Source organism: Dasypus novemcinctus, chromosome 30 (genome assembly GCF_030445035.2).
Source record: "Dasypus novemcinctus isolate mDasNov1 chromosome 30, mDasNov1.1.hap2, whole genome shotgun sequence".
Lineage (NCBI taxonomy): Eukaryota > Metazoa > Chordata > Mammalia > Cingulata > Dasypodidae > Dasypus > Dasypus novemcinctus.
Genome location: NC_080702.1, coordinates 20,883,662 through 20,900,177, shown reverse-complemented (window position 1 = coordinate 20,900,177; position 16,516 = coordinate 20,883,662). Strand labels below are relative to the sequence as shown.

Here is a 16,516-nt window from a genome sequence, read left to right as displayed (position 1 = left end):
AGTAGGGCATACATCTCAGGAATTCGGCTCCCTGTCAGTAGGCCTTACTTTGGAATTTATCCTCCCAAGTGTAACAGACTTACACTCATTTATACTTCTCCTATACATGGCTCCTCTGTTCCTTTTATTTGAACCTATAGTTAGCACTATATTTGATAAATATATGTTCCACACACTTAAATCTTCATCCTTCAATATGTCAGTAGAGCCCTGAAATTCAACAGAGTTGCAATACCTACTCTCCAGTTCTTTAACTCACCCTGGATAGCTAATAGGGAGATGATGATGGACAACACCCATCCCAAGGAGCAGACAGTGCTTGCATCTGCAAATAATATAGTTCCATCCACCTGCCCCATGGGATTTAAAGACCCTCTCAATTAGAAACAAAGTGGTCATCACCATCCTAAAATCAACAAGATTGGGGAATGAGCAATGGAGTAAATTAGACTTATTTTTCTACTGTAGACATTATTATTCTAGCAATGGAAGAACTTTGACCATTGACATAAAGGCAGTGGCCACCCAAGGATCTGAGGAGAGGGAGGGGGAAGAATAGGTGCAATATGGGAACATTTTTGGGATATCAGAAGTGTTCTGCAAGGCACTGCAATGAGGGATAAGGTCCATTATGTATTTTGTCATTTCATACAAAATTGTGTGAGACAGATTGTAACATATTGCTTCAATATGTGTCCATTAGTTTTAACAAATGTACCACACTAATGAAGGATGTTGTTAAAGTGGGAAAGTGTGGGATGGGCAAGGTGTATAGCATATGAGAATATCCTACATTTTTATGTAGCATTTAGGTAATCTAAAGCTTCGTTAAAAATAAAAAACATAGTTTAAAATATGAGGCCAAGGACTCACTAGTGGGGCACAGGTTTTCTACCTGAGGTAAGAATAAAGAAAGGACCAAGAAAAATTTTGTCCATGCAGGTTCCAATCATGCCACAGATGGAACTCATCAGTGCACCTTTCCTTGGAGGCGTCTATCCTGTGTTCCTGTCTTGACTCTCCAGATATTCAACGCAGGCTCTACTGGCTGACACTGAAGGAAAGCCCCTCTGACCCTCAATCCCTTCTCCCTTGAAACAGCTGACAGACATGAAGATGTCTTTTTCCACTCAGTTGGATGCAGCAAGCCAGGTGCTTTACCACAGCTTAATATTTTGGGGTGGGGTTGAGGACCCCTACTCATCCACTGCATCAGAGGCCCAGTAACTCATGTTTTTTGTCTCAGCTTATTTCTCTCTGTCCCTCCATCCCCTGGGATTTGTGTAACCCTGCCTTTGTTGGTGAACCCCCAAAGCTGGTTTCTTGTACAGGTTTTGGCTTTTTCCATTGTTTTCACTAGGGAATAGAGCTCTGCTTGTTAGTCCATCACCATCTTCCCAAATTACCAGATTCTTGAGCACCAAGCAGTGGTACCTTCATTTCTTTCTCTTTTTTCTATGCATTCTTCTAAAATTGTGGTTGATCGTCTGGCTCCATTCCACTGTTGCCCTGTCTTCAACACTCAACCTGCAGCCCATGGCAGTGTGGGAGAAGGGATTGAGCTGGGAACACTCACACACAACAGCAACTGTGTCCCCAGAAACAGGGACAGCATCACCTGCTGGGGGTGGGCAGCCGTCTCTGTCCATTCTTGGAGCACCCAAGGATCATTTTTTTAAATTCTTTTTCTGGTATGTCCAAAATCTGGACCTCTTTGTTTATGTTTTCTGGATATTTACCTTGTCCTTTTATGAGTTATGTTTTGCATATTTTTGTCCTGTGTTCATATGTTGCACACTGAACATTTTAGTATTTTATGATGTTAATGCTGGGATTTATCCTCTGAGATGTCTGTTCCTAAAGTATGTATCCAGCTAGTGATAGCCTGGGGATTTCCTTGAGTATTAGGAGCTATTAAAAACAAGAAAACCGGGAAACGGACTTGGCCCAGTGGTTAGGGCGTCCGTCTACCACATGGGAGGTCCACGGTTCAAACCCCGGGCCTCTTTGTCCCGTGTGGAGCTGGCCCGTGTGCAGTGCTGATGCACGCAAGGAGTGCGCCCAGTAAGGAGAGCCACCTAGCACCAAAGAAAGTGCAGCCTGCCCAGGAATGGTGCCGCACACACTTCCCGTGCCGCTGACGACAACAGAAGTGGACAAAAGAAACAAGACGCAGCAAATAGACACAGAGAACAGACAACCGGGGGAGGGAGGGAATTAAATAAATAAATAAATCTTAAAAAAAAAAAAAAAGAAAACCAATGCAAATAGCACCTTACACATCTTTTTAAATTGTCTAATTTGGCAGGTGTTCTCCTTTATACCTAACCCTTTTATTAAGAAGATCAACCTGAAGTGCCTGGAAAACATATTGTTCTCTGCATCTTATCTATCTTATCCTAATTTTAGAGCAAATGTGTGCAAGGTTCTTGTCTTGGCTTGTGCTTACTTTAGGCTCTAGTATTACCCCATTTAGAGGAATCTGAATTCCTGTTGCCTCTCACTGGGGTTCTATTTTATGACTCCATGGTGGTAATCCTTTGCTCCAGACTTCTATGACTTAATTATTTCCAACAGTGCTTTAGATGATTCCTTACCTGTAGGACAATTTCTGGTTGCTGAGACAAGATTCCTGATTCAGTACTTCAGGCTTCCCTCTCACATAGATGGGCAGTGGAATATAGGGATCCCAGTATGTTCATAGAGGTTACTTGGCTCCTTCGGGACAGGGCCAGAGACCCACAATGGAAGTGCAGGCTGGCTCCACAGCCTGGCAATGTGGTGGGGGAGAGGGGTTAGCAAGGAATTTCATCTACTGTTTTTCAGGACACATTTTGTTGACTCATTAATTGGTCACATACTACAACTTTCTAACATTTTTCAGGAGTTTTGAGAAAGATGTCACTTCCAATTTATGCTAGTTTTTCAAAGATCCATGAAGGAATGGCATCTTCGAGTATGTACATGTCCATCTTGGTTGGCCAGAAGTCCAAAGTATGTGATGTTTGAAACACTTCATGTATCTCATATTTATCAAATGATTGGTGAGTAGAAATATAAAGAGGGTATATAAACAGAACTATAGTTGAGAAATGTGTGCTAGAGTCTCATTTACCCCCAAAAGGGAGAGCAGAGCATCTATGGGATGCCTTCAAGAACTTGGTCCTTTGGTTAATAGTAAGGGTAAGGTGGGCTGGAAGAGCAAATGTAGGTTGATTACACCTTGTTACACCCTTGAACTTTAAGGATTTACCAAGGCCTAGTATGAGAAAAAGTTATGAAGCCTGCTTAAGTTTCATCCCAGGCATGAGAAAAGACTATTTCCATTGTATAAATTTTAGGGATAGTGGGCTTCAGGGATTTTACCATTGTTCTCATTACCAATATATTTATCATCTATGTGTTTTTAAACATATAGGAGATAATACAATATCATTTTTCATGTTAAAATATTGTGAAGAAGCTTAAAGAATGTGATTCACTGATAATCAAATAGATTGTGACCTCCATATTTGATTGATTTTAAATTTTCTTTGAGATTCCAAAGATAAGGACACATACTAATGCACTGAAGCTTGTGGAAGACTCAAATGGGTTTAACATATGGAACAACTTCCAAAGATGTGAAAAGTCTGAAATGAAAAGGAACTTCCTGGGAGGTAAGAGACTTCTCATCCAAGAGATAATTTTATTTATTAATTGTTTAAGACACATAGATTGCCAAAAAATTTTACATTAAAAAGCATAAGAGGTTCCCATATACCCCATTTTCACCTCACCTCACACTTTCCACTTTAACAACCTCTTTCCTCACTTTGGCACATTCATTGCATTTGGTCAATACATTTTGGAGCACCCTTGCACCACATGAATAATAGTTTACATTGTAGTTTACACTCTGCCCCAGCCTATTCAGTGCACTATGGCAGGAAATATAATGTTCAGTACCTGTTCCAGCAATATCATTTACAGAAACCCTAATCCCAAAACTAACCCCCACATCACATCTCTTCTTCCCTCTACCCACCCTCAGCAACTACCATGGCTACTTTCTCCATATCAATGCTACAGTTTCTTCCATTACTAGTCTACTAGAGTAGAAGGCCACTCTAATTCACATTTTATTCTTTCATTCTGTGGACCCTGGGGTGGTGATTTCCACGCCACCTATAAATCAAGAGAGGGCTAAGATTCCACAAGGAGGTTGGATTCAATTCTCCTGCTTATGGGTGTAGGCACTCTTGGTTCCCTGGTGTGGTGGTTGACCATCTTCACTTCCTTCTTAGCTGACCTAGGGAAAACCAATGAACTGGAAAGTAGGAGTTGCAACTCTGCTGAGGCTCAGGTTTCAGGTGACACATGGCCAGTCCAGAGATTCAAGTCTCCTGAGTATACACCAACCCCACCACCAACCACAGGTTCGATAAAAGAGACAGAAGAGGCATGGGCAGCAAGGTCACATTTGAGTCCAACTCCATCACGCTTAGGAACACAAATTCCAAACCAGGGCCCACTGGCAAGGCACTGAACTCCAAAACCATCTGCCATGTGGGTAGAATAATGTGTGCCTCCATAGCCTTAAGGAGCACCACTACTTGGGATTGTATCATTTTTGGCTGTCTCTGGGATCCTGCTGAGATGTAAGTGTGATCCCTCTTGTGACCTACTGACAATGTTTGAAGACTCTTTAGCCATATAAACTCGTTTGTCTTTACAATTTCCCCCTTTCATTCAAAGTCTTCTTCGAATTGCATAACCAGTTAGTAATTGATAGTAATCATTTAGTGCCAGGGAAGCTCATCCCCAGGAGTCATGCCTCAAAAACCCTGGAGGGAAGGTAATGCATTTACCTGCTGAGTTTGACTTAGACAGTGGCCACATTTGAGCAACATGGAGGCTCTCAGAAGGTAATTCTGAGGCACCCTGCAACTCTAGGCCTAGTTCAAACTTCAGGCACGCAGGCTCATAAGCATACTCATCAGAGTCAATGTCTCATCATTGGACCATCATTCTTCACCAGTCTTTGCCCTTGTAATTGGGGTATTGCTGCTGTTCCACTGAGGAATGTGACAGAGCTCCCCCAGCTAGTATCTCCTTACTCCCTCAGTTGTCATTTATAACTGTAATTACTATGAAAATACCCAATGAACATCTCATCATTTTTATATACCCTATATACATGCTGTGGACAACTTCCTCCCAGCCATGTGTCCACCTTCAATAACAGCCCACACCAGTGTTCCTCCGTTGCCATAGTTGAAACCCTCAGTGGTCCAAAACTTCTTAAAAAATAAAGCCTAATATACTGCCAAATTTAATTTTTAGTGAAATGAAATAGTAATGATAATGATAATGGTTTAAAGAGTAGAAATAGAATACATACTAATTTAGAAAAACTAAAATAAAGTAAAAAATTAATTGAGGTATTAAAAAATGAAAAATATCATAAAACTTTGTTTTTGACATTTTGCCTTCCATCACTGTAACAGGTGTTGCCCTGTATGTATAGTGGCAAAGTAACTTTTTCATTCCTTCCTCAGTGTCTTTATCCTTTTTTTAATTTTTAATTTTGTCTTCAAAAGAGTTTTAGATCACAGTAAAGTCACATATACAATATAGGGAACTCCCATATATCCAAAATCAAACCCTTTTCCCCCTTCCCCAGTAATGATCTTTTTACATATTCATGTTATATTTTTTGTAGCTGATGTACAGATATTGAAACATAGCTACCAAACATGGTTTCATTTTGGTTTACATTTTTGCTTTATATTTTAGACTGTGAAATTTTCTAAAATTTTATTTACCTTATGTTTTACATTTGGGTTTACATTTTAGCCTATAGACTTACACATTTTTGGTGAATTTTAACATGATGTTCTCAAACACAGGGAATTGTGTCTCTAGAGAAAATTGGTGGCCCCCAATGGGGGAGAACAGTCTAGTGTGTCAAGTCTTCAGCATTGTTTCAAATATCTGTGAATCTGGTCCTTTTAACAGTGAAGCTTGGTTCTCACTGTGGACCCTGAGGGGAGGGGGAGAGAGGAATAGAATAGATGGAAGCAGGGTAACGGGGGACAATGGATGTGATCCAGAAGATCATGGAATGGTGGATATAGGACATGTTAAATTTCACCAAGAAACTTTAAATAGAAGCTGTGAAGCCACCATGGATCCTGGTGCAGAGTAGGTCTGTAAATCAAGAAAAGACCTCAGATGTTGCTTCTGAATTTAATATACTGTCCAAGATTTTCTACACTTTCCTTCCTATTCTTTTCTTAAGACCACTGGGCTCCCTATACAGGTGGCCATTAACAGAGGTTCTGAGGGTAGAATTAGGGAAGAATAGGTGGAATACAGGGCATTTTTAAGTCATTGGAATTGATCTGCATGATACTGCAATGATGTACACATAGCATTATACATTTTTCCAAAACCTACAAATTGTACAGTGCAAAGGGTAAACAATGGTTAGTCGCAATGTTTCAATATTTCTTGAACTGTAGCAAATGTACTACAGAATGAAAGATGTTATTAATAAGGAAAACTGTGAAAGGGAGTATATGGGAATCATTTACATTTTCATGGTAGGATTTCAAGGAAAAAAAACTCATTTATGATAGTAAGTAAAAGAATCAAATACCAAGGAATAAATTTAACTAACGAAGTACACAACACAGAAAACTACACAACACTGTTAAAGGAAAATAAGGAGATTTAAATCAATGGAAGATTATCCTGTACATGGATGGAAAGACTAAACATCATTAAGATGTCTATCCTACACAAACTGATCTACAGATTTAATGCAATCCTAATAAAAATAAACTCAGCATTTTATGGTATTGGAAAAATTAACTATAAATTTTTGGAAGGGCAAGTGGCCCCAAATACCCAAAGACATACTGAACAAGGAAAATGAAATTGGAGGAATCACACTACCTGACTTAAAACCTACTACAAAGCTACAAAGGGCAAAACCTGGCCTTGGCACAAGGATACACATACCAGCCAATGGAACCAAACTGAGAGTTCTGATATACATCCACACAGATACAGTCATGTGATATTCAACAAGGCCACCAAGCCCACTCAATTGGGAGAGAATGGTCTTTTTTTTTAAAATGTTATATTAAAAAAATATGAGGTCCCCATATATGCCACACACACCCACACCCCACTCCTCCCCCCATAACAACCTCCTCAATCATCATGAGACATTCATTGCATTTGATGAATACATCTCTGAGCACTGCTGCACCTCATGGTCAATGGTCCACATCATAGCCCATACTCTCCAACAATCCAACCAGTGGTCCATGGGAGGACATAGAATTTCTGGTAACTGTCCCTGCAGCACCACACAGGACTACACCAAGTCCTGAAAACATCCCCACATCACATGTCTTCCTCCCACTCTCTACCCCCAGCAGCCACCATGACCAATTCTCCACACCAATGCCACATTATATTCAAATACTAATCACAATAGTTCATGAATAGAATATCAGTAAGTGCACTCTATTCCTCCATCCTGTGGACCTTAGAATGGTTGTGCTCTCTCCACATCTATATCAAGAGGGGGCTTAGATTCCCCATGGATACTGGATGCAATTCTCCTGCTGTCAGTTGTAGGCACTCTTGGCTCCTTGGTGTAGTGGTTGACCTTCTTCACCTCCATGTTACCTGAGTGGGGTAAGTCCAATAAACCAGAGTGTAGGAGCTGCAAGTCTGTTGAATCTCAACACCTGGCTGTCACATGGTCAGTACAGAGATTCAAGTCCCCTGGGTATTCATTAAACCCCAGCACCAACTACAGTTCTGGTAAAAGTAACAGGAGAGACTTGTGGACAAAGATCACATCTAAGTCCAGCTCCATCACACAGAAACACAAACTCCAAAGTCGGGCCAACTGAGATAGTACTGAACTCCATCTGCAATGACCACAGAACCTGTGGGTCTCTGGAGCCCTCAAAAGAACCAGTACTTGGGGTTGTATCTACTTTATCTGTCTCTGGGACTCTGCTCAGGTGTGCATAAGGGCAACCCCTCTGATAACCTCCTGGCTCTTTTTGGAGACTCAGCCATATAAACTCATTTGCCCTTACCATTTCCCCCTTTTATTCAGGTCAAAAAGCTTTTTTAACAACCTGGTATTATATGTAGAATGAGATATTCTGCTGATCCAAGTTGACCCTTTTATTCAAGGTCATTTTCAAGTTACATCACCAGGTAGTACTTTGTAGTAATCCCTCACTGCCAGGGATCCTCATTCCCGGGAGAAATGTCCCACGCTGGGGGGAGTGCAACACATTTACTTGCTGAGTTTGGCTTCGAGACTGGCCACATTTGAGCAACATAGAGGCTCTCAGGAGGTAACTCTTAGGCACCCTGCAGCTTTAGGCCTTGTTCTTATTTCAGGTGCTCAGGCTCACAGGCATAGTCATTAGTATTAAGGGCTCATTGTTGAACCTTCCTTCTTTTCTGGTCTTTGCCATTGCACTTGGGGGATTGTTGCTGTTCCTTTAGGGACTGTGATAGAGCCCCCCTGGCTAGGAACTCAGCACTCCCTCAGTTGTTTTTAATTGTAACCACTACGAAAATATCTAAACATTTTTATGTACCCTGTATATATGCCCTGGAAAACTCCCTGCCTACCATGTGTCCCCTGTCAATAACATTCCACAACAGTATTCCTCCCCTGATATTGTTGAAACTCTCTGTGATCCAAAACTTCTTGAAAATTGAAGCCCAATATATAGCCTGGTTCCATTAATAGTAAAATGGAATATAGTGATGAGTTTAAAGGTTAGATATAGAATACACACTAATTTAGAAAAATTAAGGTAAAAATATGTTGGGTTATCAAAAAATTTAAAAATGCAAAAGCTTTCTTTTTGATGTTTTGCCTTCCATCACCACAGTAAGTGTTGTCCTGTATGCAAATTGGCAAGGCAACTACTTCCGTCTTATCCTCAGTGTCTACATCCTATCATTTTTTCCCTAATTATTAAGCTTATCTTCAAACAACATTTAGATCACAGTAATTCATATATACAACTAACAGTATTCCCACATCCAACATAAAACTATTTTCCCTTCCACAGCAATAATCTTTTTACTTATTCATGCTATATTTACTGAAACTGATGTACAGATATTGAGACAATAGCTTTCAAACAAGGTTAATATTTGGGTTTACATTGTGGTTTATATTTTAGACTATACAATTTTCTAAATTTCTAGTTATCCTATGTTTTACATTATGATTTACATTTTAGCATATTAGTCCCTATATATTTTTGGTGTAATTTAACATGTCTTATATCCATCCTTGCATAATCTTGTGGAACACTTCTATTGCCCACACAGTTACATTGGTTCCATCTATTCAATACCTCTTTCCCCCTCCCCTTAGGGCCCACGGTGAGCCAATTTTCATTGCTTGAAGGGCCATGTTCAGAGATACTTGCAACAGTGTTGAGGGCTTGACATGCTCAACTGCCCTAAGGCACTGGTCTCTTGAACAATGGTTCTTAGAGAACTGGATATTCATATCCAAAAGACTGAGAACACCATCTCCCACCTCATGAAAAAAAATCAACTCAAAATATATCAAAGATCTAATATAAAAGTCAAGACCATAAAGATCATAAAAATCTTGGAAGGTAATGTAGGGAAGCATCTCCAGGACCTTGTGAAAGGAAATGGTTTCATGAATTTCACACCCAAAGCACAAAGAACAAAAGAAGAAAAAATTCATAAACGGGACTGTGGCAGTTTGATATGGTTATGAATTCCAAAAATAGAAATTGGATTATGCTTGTAATCTGATCTGTACTTGGGCATGATTGAGTTATGATCAGGGTGAGTCCAAGGCATGGGGAATCACGGATAAAACACATGGCAAAGAACAGAGTTGAGGGTTTCTGAAGTTGGAGTTTGAAGTGGAAGACTTAAGCTGGAGCCCCAGGAAGTCAGCTCACAGAGGAAAGAGAAGTCAGCCCCAGGAAGAAAGAAACCTTGAGCTCAGAGAGAAAAGCAAGCCCCAGAATTGTAGGAACCCAGGAAGCCTGAACCCTCACAGACCCTGGCAGCCATCTTGCTCCAAATAGATGTTGGTGAGGGAAGTAATTTTTGCTTTATGGCCCAGTATCTGTAAACTCCTACCCCAAATAAATACCCTTTACAAAAACCAACCAGTTTCTGGTATTTTGCATCAGCACCCCTTTGCCTAAGACAGAATTTGGTACTAAGGAGTGGGGAAGTGCTTTTGCACTTACCAAAATGCTGGAACGGTTTAAGAAATGGGTAAGGCATTGTTTTGGAAGAATTGTGAGATGCTTGGAAGAAAAAACCTACAGAGCTTTGAAGAGATTGCTGATAGCAATATGGATGCTAAAGAGACTTTTTATGATGCCTTAGAAGTAAATGATGAGGGAATTGGACTTGGCCCAATGGATGGGGCATCTACCTACCACATGAGACGTCCTCAGTTGAAACCCTGGGCCTCCTTTTCCCAAGTGGAGCGGGCCCATGTGCAGTGCTGATGCACTGCAAGGAGTGCCGTGCCACGCAGGGGTGTCCCCTGAGTAGGGGAGACCCACGTGCAAGGAGTGCACCCCATAAGGAGAGCCACCCAGCATGAAAGAAAGTGCAGCCTGTCCAAGGATGGTGCCACAGACACGGAGAGCTGACACAACAAGATGACACAAGAAAGAGAAACACAGATTCCCGGTGCCACTGATAAGGCTAGAAGTGGTCACAGAAGAGCACACAGCAAATAGATACAGAGAGCAGACAACTGGGGGGTGGGAAGGGGAGAGAAATAAATTTAAAAAATAAATCTCAAAAAATAAGTTAATTAAAAAATTTTAAAAAGAAAGTAAATGATGAAACTGTTATTGGAAAATGGAGGAAAGGTGATCCGTGTTTTAAAGTTATAGAGAACTTATTAGCGAGATTAACTCCTGGTGTTGTATGGAAGACAGGGTTTGAAAATGCAAGCCTGGGCATTAAGTTGAAGAACTTTCCAAAGTAACCAGGGTAGTGCGGCTTGGCTTCTCCCTGCAGCTTACAGCAAAATGCTAGATGAGAGAGATAAGCTAAGGACTGAAATGTTTGACAAAAAGAAAACAGAAGCTGATTCCAGAAAGGTCAGCACCCCACAGGTCTCAGTTTGGTGGACCTCTCCACAAAAGGTTAGGGAAAGCAAGATGGTCAACCCGTTGCTCTGAGAGGGTTGAGCCTGTATGCCAAAGGTTAGGAGAAATATTGTCTTCACATCACTGCACTAGGGGGGGTTAAGACTCTAACCCAAAGACTGGTAGAGGTATGGCAATCACCCCAACAATCTTGGAGGGAGAGGTCTGGAGCTTGGTTGAAACCCAGATGCTTCATGAGGGTGGAAACAAGAAAATGGTCATTGGGCAAGACTGTGGAAAGGTAGGTTCCCATATGGCCCCAAGGAGAAGAAACCATCATCTTAAGAATGACTCTCTGACTGAAATCTAATGGAGGATGCCCTGCAGGTTTACTGAACTGTAGAGTACCCCAACTCATGTTTTCCTCCCAATTTCTCCTTATTTTAATTAAAATGTTTATCCTATGTCTGTCCATTTGTGCATTGGAAACAGATAAATTGTTTTGTAAGTTTCAGAGTTTTAAAATAGACAGGACTTTGCCACAAGACAAACTGTATTGCTTTAAAATGATAGTGATATTATTTAGTACCTGCATTGTTACTTAAGATTTTTTTCAAATACTGTAATGTCTTTTTGGAATTCAAAGGGTGGAGTGTTGCAGTTTGATATGGTTATGAATTTCAAAAATAGAAATTGGATTATGCTTGTAATCTGATCTGTACCTGGCATGATTGAGTTATGATTAGTGCATGGCAAGATAAAAGGCATGGCAAAGAACAGAGTTGAGGGTCTCTGAAGTTGGAGTTTTAATGTTGGAGTTTGATGCACAAGGCTTAGGCTGGAGCCCCAGAAAATCAGCATGCAGAGGAAAGAGAACCCAGGCCCAGGAAGAAAGTAACCTTGAACTCAGAGAGAAAAGCAAGCCCCAGGAATGTAGGAACTCAGGAAGCCTGAACCCTCACAGACATTGGCAGTCATCTTGCTCCAAGTAGACTTTGGTGAGGGAAGTAACTTATGCTTTATGGACCCGTATCTGTAAACCCCTACCCCAAATAAATACACTTTATAAAAACCAACCAGTTTCTGGTGTTTTGCATTGGCACCCCTTTGGCTGACTAATACAGGGCCCTCATTAAATGAAAACCTTATGCACCTCATACTAGTTTGTCAAGAAAGTGAAATGACAGCCTATCCAATGGGACAAAATATTTGGTCACCATATATCTGATAAGAACCAAATATACAGAATATATAAAGAAATATTATATCTTGAAAATAAAAAGACAAACCACCCACTTAACACATGGGCATGTGATTTGAACAGACACTTCAACAAAGAAGGAATACAAATGCCTAAAATGCACAGAAAAAGAAGCTCAACATCACGAGATATTAGCAAAATGGAATTCAAAACTACAATGAGATATCATCTCACAGAATTAGACTGGCAGTCATCTTAAAAAGAGCACTACAAGTGTTGGAGAGGATGTGGAGGAATGTGAACCCTCATTCACTGCTGGTGAAAGAATGAACACAGTCCTAACACATGGGATAAGATGGATGAATCTTGAGGACCTTATGTTGTGTGAAGTAAAGCAGGCATTGAAGGAGAAATATTACATGACCTCACTCATATGAATTAAGCATATCAAGGAGACTCAGAGAGACAGAGTCTGGAAGATATGTTTATAGGAAGAAGAAAGGGAGAAGAGGGTTGTGAACCAATGCCTGAATGGGTGAAATCTATGATAAGGTAAGAGTGAGTAGTTGTGAAGTAAAGGAATATCACTGGGTATAGTAATACTACTGGGTTGGGTGAATCAAGTTTGACAGGGGAGTAGGATGGGAAGGGTGGTTTGGATGGTTCTTGGAATGGCAGGGAGCTTTGGGTGAAGAAGCAGGTGAACACTGGGGGGGTTGGCAGGTATCTGGTTGAAACTATAATGTTGGGAAATCTCTTTTGGCAATATGACATGGAAGGTTACTGGTTTAGGGTGTTGAATGGAAGAAATTCAGGACATGGCACATCTGGAGCAGTCTTCTAGAGAATTTGTGTGTGATCACTTTGTCCTAGTGTGGTGTATCAGTGGTTGGAAGACCCACATAATAGGAAGGAGTATGACTCCCATTCTGGCAAGGCTCAATATGTTCTCAAACAGAGGGGTCAGTGTCTCTCAAGAGCATGGGCAGTTCTTAATAGGGGAGGACAGATCAGTGTGTGTCCAGCCCTCAGTGTTGTTGCAATTAACTATAAATTGTGTCCTTCAATGATTGAAGCACGGTGATTGCTGTGGGCCCTGAGGGGAGGGAGATGGATGAATAGAATATATGGAAAAGAGGTATGTAGGTGGCAATGGAAGGGTTCTGTGTGATCTTGTAATTGATGGTTACAGGCCTTGTTGAACATCATCATAAATTTATAAAGCTGTACGGTCTAGAAGGGAGACCATAATGTAAACCACTGACCATGGTCAGTGGCTATGTTTCAATATTTGTACATCAGCTGTTACAAATGTACCATACACATATAAAAAGGGTATCGATACAGGAAGGGGGCAAAGGGAGAGGATATTTGGGCATATGGGATTCCCCTTGGTTCCATCTGTGACTTTACTGTGACCTAAAACTTTTTTGAAAACAAAATGAAAAAGGGTAAGACATGGGAAGAAATGGAAGAAAATGGCACTATATAAAGGACAAAAGATATTACAGCAATGAAAAACAAAATGTCAAAAATTTTTAAAAATATTATTTTCATACACCAATTTTTAAATTTTATTTACTTTGTTTTTCCAAATTATTGTGTATTTTACTTCTTATGTCTAAACCAATATTTATTATTTGATTTTCCTATTAATTGTATTTGGTGACAGTCTTGGCTTCATTTTTGATGATGTTTTCATTTACAGAAGGTTTACAACTGTGGTAGGGAGGATCATTGGTGTAGGGTGTCAGTGAGAAAGTTCACTTGGGCATATATATTATGTATTCAAATATGTTCAAATGTTAATTGGGCATGTCACAGTGGGTAGAGATTCACACAGTAACAGAGAGAAGATTGAATTCCCATCCTGGGGAGCTCTGCCACATCCTCTAATAGAACAGCAACAATTCCCCAGGTGCAGTGACAAATGACTACGATGGTCAATTCATGCAACCCTTGATATTCACAACTACGCTTATGAGTCTTTGCTCTTGAAATTGGAACTGAGCCTACAGTAGCCGGGTACCTAAGAGTTACATTCTGAGAACCTCCATGTTGCTCAAATGTGTCCTCTCTCAAAGCCAAACTCAGCATATAAACACCTTACCTTCCCCCCAGTGTGGGATATAACTCCCAGGGATGAGCATCCCTGGCACTAAGGGATTAGTACCATGTTCCAACTAGAAATGCAACTGGAAAAAGCCCTTGAGTAAAAGTGGGAAAAGATAAAGAGATATGAGTTTGTATGGCTAAGAAACATCAAAGTGAGTCAGGAGGTCATCCCAGAGGTAATGCTTATGCATGTAACTGCAGAATCTCATAGATGACCAAAGTAGATACTACCCCAAATAGTGGGACTCCTGAGGGCTCTGTAGACACTCAGGATCTATGGTCATGGCATAAAACTGTAGAGTTTGGAGCCTTGCCAGTCTGCTCTTCTTTGGAGTTTGTGTTCCTGGGTGTGAAAGAGTTGTATTCAGTTGTGATTTCTCTACACATGCCTATTCTTTTCCTTCTGTTTGAACCTATACTTGGTGTGGGAGTTGGCAGGTGTGACAGGCTATTATCGCAACTCAGCTAGGTCACTGTTCCAAATTTGGTCAAGCAAGCACTGGTCTAATTATAATACAAGGGCATTTATGGACTTTAGTCAATATTGATCTTACTGAAGTGATAAATTATAAATAGGTGATTACAGTTACATTGATCAGGGAGATTGTCATCAGCAACAAGTGAAACTTTATCTAATTAGTTGAATGCCTTAAAAGGGGAAGTGATTCCAGCATTAAGTGAGAAAGTCCCAGCTCATCTTTGGACAGCCAATGCCTCCCATAACTCATCAAGATCTTCATTGGACTTCATTTGCACCCATGGTCCTAGTTGCAATATGCCTGCAGAACCTGGACTTGTGTGTGTATCCCCATGGTCACATGAGAGACTTATAAAATCTCTTATCGTTGAGAGGTATGTCTTGTTGTTTCTGTTTCCCTAGAGAACCCTGACTAATAGAGGAGGTGTACATCCAAGAGACTTGATTCTGAGCTGTCCATGTGCCAGCTGGGTTCTGAGCCTCAGCAGAGTTGCAAAACCTGCTCTCCTGTTCATTGGACTCACCCAGGACAACTAACAAGGAGGTGGGGATGGACAACCAACATACCAAGGAACTAAGAGAATGTACAACAGTAAGGAAAAGAGTCTCATCCATCAACCATATGGGATCAATGCCCCCTCTCAGTTATAGGTGGAGTGGGCACCACCATCCCAGAATACTCAAGACTGGGGAACAAAATGTGGCCTAAAGTAGACTTACTAGTATTCTACTATAGAAACATATTGGTTTCTAGCAATGGAAGAAATTATATCATTGATGTGGAGAAAGTGTCCCCTGGTGATGCTGGGCCCCTGGTGATGCAGCAGGGAGAGGGAAAAAGAGGTGTAATATTTCGGCATTTTGGGGACTTGGAATGGTCCTGAATAACATTGCAAGGAGAAAAACAGGCCATTGTATATCCTGCCATAACCTCCAGAATTGAGTGGGAGCGAGTGTAAACTGCAAGGTAAACCATAATCCATGCTTAGTAGCAATGCTCTAAATGTGTCCATCAATTGCAATAAGTGTATGACACTAATGAAAAATTTTATATGGAGAAGGGTCGGAGGTGTGGGGAGTGGGGCATATGGGAATTCTTTATATTATTTTGTGTAATATTTTGTGTCATCTAAGTATTTAAAGACAAATAAAAATATATTGTTAAAAAAAGAGGAATAGACAAGAGGATGAAATCCATCCCACTGCTCACTGAAATGATAATTTTGTGATTAAATGTCTGTAATTTGCCAGGTATTATTATACTTGATAACTTAATCATCACAACAACCCTATTAGGATATTATTATTATTGCTTTTCTTTTTGGATGAAAAACCTTACCCAAGATCAATATGAAAAGTGGCAGAGAAAAGGTTTGAACCTAAGTCTATTCACTACAAAAATGTCTACTGCTTCCTCCATTGTAAGTTTAAAATAAGTTTTAAACATGTAAGTATTTCTCTATGCTGTTTTAACCAAAAAAGAAATTATTCTGGCACTATGTAGAAACAGCTGTTTTTTCAAACAAAATCTGATTCTATTCCCAAAATTTTGATATGGCAAAGGAAAGATTGCTACAA

At 40.4% G+C, this 16,516-nt stretch overlaps 1 long non-coding RNA gene across 1 annotated transcript; it reads left to right on the top strand.

Moving 5' to 3' along the window:
- The first annotated feature begins 2,981 nt into the window (after positions 1-2,981).
- Positions 2,982-15,816, top strand: LOC139437871 (uncharacterized). The gene is made up of 3 exons (XR_011647786.1): positions 2,982-3,044; positions 3,539-3,659; positions 15,341-15,816. It is a non-coding gene; the product is annotated as an uncharacterized lncRNA (long non-coding RNA).
- The last annotated feature ends 700 nt before the right edge of the window (positions 15,817-16,516 follow it).